We start from the raw sequence: 6,000 nt of genomic DNA, 5'->3' as shown, positions 1-6,000 counted from the left end.
CAGTTGTCATCTGAGTTTGCTGCATTGGTTGACTTCATGCATCTATTTTCAGTGTTGTGTCTCAGAATTTGGAACTTCAGGTTTTCATACCATGTCTTCTTGTTAATCTTCCTCTTCTGTGGTCAACAAAAATAAACTGAAAGTCTTCTCTGTAAGAAATGGGTTTTTTTTGCAGTTAATAAAGAATATTTGCTTCCTTTAACCACCCTTGGTACCAGTATAAAATATTCTTTTTAAGAAAGGAAAAAAAACCTGCTAAACAATTAATACAGTTTAGTATGATCTGTACGATTTTTATTCCTGGTTTCTTCTTTATGACAGCCTTTTTTTGTTAGGTATTTCTCTCTTCTCTGCTCGCCTCAAATTTCCCTCTCATTACAAATTGAAATGGGCCTGAGCCGCAAAGTCCAGATCCATCTCTGAACTTACACAAGGTTTTGGGAGTGTTCAGATCCAGAGGTTTGGATTGAAGCCATCTTTTATAACATCTACAGAAACTATGGGAAAATTCCCGACTCTAATGAAGTTAATGAAAGTTTTACCATTGACTTCAGTGAGGCCAGGATTTCACATCATATGTTCAAGAAAGAAAGTGATTTCTAAATATGAAAACTCCCCACCAATCTCCTAAAAACTTTGTATATGTAATATTTCCTTAGAAAAAGATTTTTTTAATTTATTTGCTTACAGTCAGTCCAATATAGTTCTATGGAATTATGCTCTTCAAATAAGTAAAAAATGTTTACTCTATTTCTTAAGATAAATTTAGTGCTATCTAGATTAAACTATGAACCATTAATACAAGAACAATATGAAGAAATATATACTCCAAAAAGAAAGGGATTTAGGTTGCTTTCCATATGATCAGTGCACAGCAATTCTCAACAGGTGTATTAACTAGTTTGTTTTATAAGGTCAAAGATGACAGTTATATTTTGAAGCTATAGGGATGAACAGGTAAAAGGACTCTTAATAATGCAAAACCTGATGTCCTTACAGAAAATTACAATAGCTTTGAATCTGGGAGATCAATAATCTTTAGTGACCTAGTTAAAAGAAAAAGGAAGTAAAAGACCAATTTAAAGAGTACATCTTCAAACATAATTTAAAGAGCATGTGTGAGAAAAAACAAGTGGACTTGGTTTAAACTTGTTACACTGACAGTATTGAGAATGACACTTGAAAATACTCAAGTGTGGTGCTATGTATTATAGAAGTTGTTAAGAGTCCTACTTCTGAAAGACATCCAGTTGTGTCCTTTTGGAAACAATATTTTCTCCTGTTAAGTGTAATCTTGTTGAACAATTTAGCCAACATATGTTAATTAATAATACAAAACCTCTTAAGACTGAATCAAGCCAAGACAAGGGTATTAGAATCCAGGTTACATTTAGACTATATGGTTCATCTCAGGGGCTGAATCAGAATTCAGGTTTGGATTCAGCTCTGCACTTTTATTAGCTAGATGCTCTTGCAAGATTCTTTTTAATCATTATATAAATTTCATAAGATTGCCTGCTTTTATAATTATTCTGCTACCTTGAATAGTGGAAATCTTATGAGTTCAGCTGCTGTCAAGGGATATCTATCAAATATGATCAAAATCTAACACAAACAGCTGTTTAGATCTAGGAAATTCAAGGGGTTTAGGTATGGGCATCTGTTTTTAGCCCATCTTCAGAAGCAAGTTGAAGATACTGTAATCAGAGTCTCCCTTGGAAAAAGTGAAATTTATATTGCACCTGAGCAACCATGTTTCTTGGAAGAGTGCTTTTATTCCAGTAGAAAAGTACAGTAATGACATCTTTAAGAAAACAGTGTGCATATTAGCAGAAAACAAAAATGTAAATAGCATTACCCAGTGGGTTGTAGGGCTATGATATTTAGGGGAATGTTTTGCCTTCTGAAATATATATTCGTCTATTTTACTTTCTTGCTCTTAAAGATTGGTATTGTCTTCACTACTTAAACAGAATGATCCGATGATGATGCATTATTACATGATAGCTCAGTTATATGTCTTTGAACTTTCACATCTTTCAAGTTTTTTGTCTTTCTTTCATATGAAACAACACAGAAGCATTTTCAATTCTGAGCTTATAATAGCCTTAGTGGTTAATATTTTGATCCATAAAACACATAATAAATAGAAGTTTGATTATGATTAAGCACACATTCAGATAAAGAATAATAATAAGATGTTCTGCTCTTGTATGGTAACGTGATCCCAAAAGATTTTTGTTCAAGATACACAAGCTACACTGCTTGAATGTGTTTGATTGCATTAAAATGTTTGCCACAGAAGTGACTAGTTGCAGTCAAAACATTTTACACTAGACATTCTGAAGTCTCAATAGGAAAATGAAGCACTGATTAATTTAGGTAACTTCCAGGCTTTTGGAAATAAATGTTAAATATCAACCTCTTCTTTATCTCTCAGTAAATATGTCTTAATGCCTTAAGCATTATGAATGCTGAAGCACCCTAGTTTCTGTGTCTGCAGTCTGTTTTAATTTCTTATGCTTTATTCAGTTCCTAAAATGTAGAGGCAAAAACTATTCAGAGAATTGTCCTTTCTACTAATGGTTAAGACCCAATTCCGGAAAATCTTCCTCACGCTGAGTAGGACTACCCATGTGAATGAGTGCTACTCAACCTAATGGAGGGAGCCGTTTCTCATTCCAGCTGTAGCTGGCTGCCCCAGGTCACTGCTCTGTGGAGTGTAGCAGCTGCCTAAGAGAGAACCTGGCTGGGAATGGGGCAGCGGTGGACGGTCTGGCCCAGCTGCCAGGGACAGGGCCGAGCAAGCCAGAAATGTGCTGGGGGAAGAGGGACACAGAGCAGCGACTCCCAGAAGGGCTGGCCTAAGAAGTGGCTGGTCCCACCTCTTCTGCTACCCACCTGGGCCTGGCTGCCAGGGACAAGGACTGAGCAAGCCCAGGGAGGCAGGTGGAAGCAGAAGAAAGACAGAGCACCTCCTGCCCCCAAGCAGAAATCTAGTGGTGGCACTTGACCCCGAATAACCTCTATTCATAACCTATGACCCTAAAGCAAGGCAGAATTCTGAAACTAGGCATTCCTCCATCTATCTTGCCTGCAGGACTCAATCCAGTAGGCATTCTCTGAACCTACTGACTGAATTGTACCTTACATAAAGGACATTTCTGGATGACTGGAAAAAGGCTAATGTAGTGCCCATCTTTAAAAAAGGGAAGAAGGAAGATCCAGGGAACTACAGGTCAGTCAGTCTCACCTCAGTCCCTGGAAAAATCATGGAACAGGTCCTCAAGGAATCAATTCTGAACCACTTAAAGGAGGGGAAAGTGATCAGGAACAGTCAGCATGGATTCACCAAGGGCAAGTCATGCCTGACTAACCTAATTGCCTTCTATGATGAGATAACCGGCTCTGTGGATACAGTCTCCCACAGTATTCTTGCCGGCAAGTTAAAGAAGTATGGGCTGGATGAATGGACGGTAGGGTGGATAGAAAACTGGCTAGATGGTCGGGCTCAACGGGTAGTGATCAATGGTTCCATGTCTAGTTGGCAGCCGGTATCAAGTGGAGTGCCCCAAGGGTCGGTGCTGGGGCTGGTTTTGTTCAATATCTTCATTAACGATCTGGAGGATGGTGTGGACTGCACCCTTAGCAAGTTTGCAGATGACACTAAACTGGGAGGAGTGGTTGATACGCTGGAGGGTAGGGATATGATACAGAGGGACCTAGACAAATTAGAGGATTGGGCCAAAAGAAATATGATGAGGTTCAACAAGGACAAGTGCAGAGTCCTGCACTTAGGACGGAAGAATCCCATGCACTGCTACAGACTAGGGACCGAATGGCTGGGCAGCAGTTCTGCAGAAAAGGACCTAGGGGTTACGGTGGACGAAAAGCTGAATATGAGTCAACAGTGTGCCCTTGTTGCCAAGAAGGCTAATGGCATTTTGGGTTGTATAAGTAGAGGCATTTCCAGCAGATCGAGGGATGTGATCATTCCCCTCTATTCAGCACTGGTGAGGCCTCATTTGGAGTACTGTGTCCAGTTTTGGGCCCCACATTACAAGAAGGATGTGGATAAATTGGAGAAAGTCCAGCGGAGGGCAACAAAAATGATTAGGGGGCTGGAGCACATGACTTATGAGGAGAGGCTGAGGGAACTGAGATTGTTTAGCCTGCAGAAGAGAAGAATGAGAGGGGATTTGATAGCTACTTTCAACTACCTGAAAGGGGGTTCCAAAGAGGATGGATCTAGACTGTTCTCAGTGGTAGAAGATGACAGAACAAGGAGTAATGGTTTCAAGTTGCAGAGGGGGAGGTTTAGGCTGGACATTAGGAAAAACTTTTTCACTAGTAGGGTGGTGAAGAACTGGAATGGGTTACCTAGGGAGGTGGTGGAATCTCCTTCCTTAGAGGTTTTTAAGGTCAGGCTTGACAAAGCCCTGGCTGGGATGATTTAGTTGGGTTTGGTCCTGCTTTGAGCAGGGGGTTGGACTAGATGACCTTCTGAGGTCCCTTCCAACCCTGAGATTCTATGATTCTATGACAGCCAGGAGTAACCAGATTGGGAATTTTCCAGGTCGGGGCTTGTCTGTCTATGTGTCTTCCAGAATACCCAATGGTTAGAGCACTCACTTGGGGAAACTCTTTTCAAATCCCCACTCTGCCTGATTTGGAGCAGGGACTTGAACTTGAGTCTCCTATGTCCCATAGAGTGCCCTAACTCCAAGGCTATTGGGTATTCTAGGGTAGTCACTCTCTGAATCCTTTCTGTTGAAGCTGTTCCACTTTGTATATATAATTAAATCCTGAGAGGAGGAAAGGACTTCCCTTGGGCCTCTCACTACCTCTGTGGGATGGGACTTTGTACCCGATCCTCTCGTTGGCATTTCCTGGCTAGCTTAGGTGGTTTTCCCGGTGTTTGTGAATCTCCTTAAGTGCCTAATCACACATTGCATAGGGAGCGTGGGGTCCCAACTCAGGACTGAGGATTCCACAAGGCAGCAGTTTATCTAAAAGTTAGCACCACAATGCTGACCACCGTGACACCATTTTGTGCATCTTAGGCCTCGCAACACTGAGAGGAGCAATGCCTAACTACCTTTACAAATCTGGGTCCTAGGCATGTTTGAAAAAAACTCTAGGCATCTACTGCATCTTTAGGTAACTTTTAAATACATTTAAAATCTACCCCAAATTCCTCAAATCAGCTGAGTCAGCATAGTTCATTATAGACACTAAGAGGATGTACATCAGGGATCACAAATTCAAATCACCAGGAAGGCCACATGAGGACTAGTACATTGGCCCAAGGGCCACATCACTGACACATACACCCCGCTGTCCCTGACTCCGCCCCCACTCCACCCCTTCCATGAGACCCACCCCTGCCCCACCTCTTCCCACCCCACCCCGCTCCATTCCAACCCCTTCCCTAAAGTCTCCACCCAAACTCCGCCCCCTCCCTGCCCCTATTCCAACCTCTTCCCCAAATCCCCGCCCCTGCCCCACCTCTTCTCTGCCTTCTCCCCTGAGCGCACGGCTCCCTGCTCCTCCTCCTCTGCCTCCTGGAAAGTGCTAAGCGCCACCAAACAGCCATTTGGCAGAGGGATGCGCCTAGAGGTACGCATAGGAGCGGAGACATGGTGTGTTGGGTGGGCGCACCAGGGGAGGGCCCGCTTGGCAGCCACAGGAAATAACTCGGGGGGACGGGTGGGGGGAGTGTGGGGAGATTGGTTGGCTGCAGAAAATAACTCCACGGGCCATGTGTTTGAGACCCCTGCTGTACATGAATTCTGCAAATTTGGACTACAAGGACCATTTTGTATCATATGTATTTGCCTAAATCTCCAGAATTAGTGGTAGTTTGCAGCAGTTTTTCCTTTTGGAAATGTAGGGATTTCAACCACTCTTACCTCTTTGGATGCCCCAACATTTTGCAACATTCCACTAATTAAGACCTTGCTAAAAAACGTGTTATATAAATACATACACATATACATA

The sequence above is a fragment of the Mauremys mutica genome, chromosome 6 (assembly GCF_020497125.1).
Source record: "Mauremys mutica isolate MM-2020 ecotype Southern chromosome 6, ASM2049712v1, whole genome shotgun sequence".
Lineage (NCBI taxonomy): Eukaryota > Metazoa > Chordata > Testudines > Geoemydidae > Mauremys > Mauremys mutica.
The sequence above is the reverse complement of the archived record's forward strand: the minus strand, read 5'-3'. Positions refer to the sequence as shown.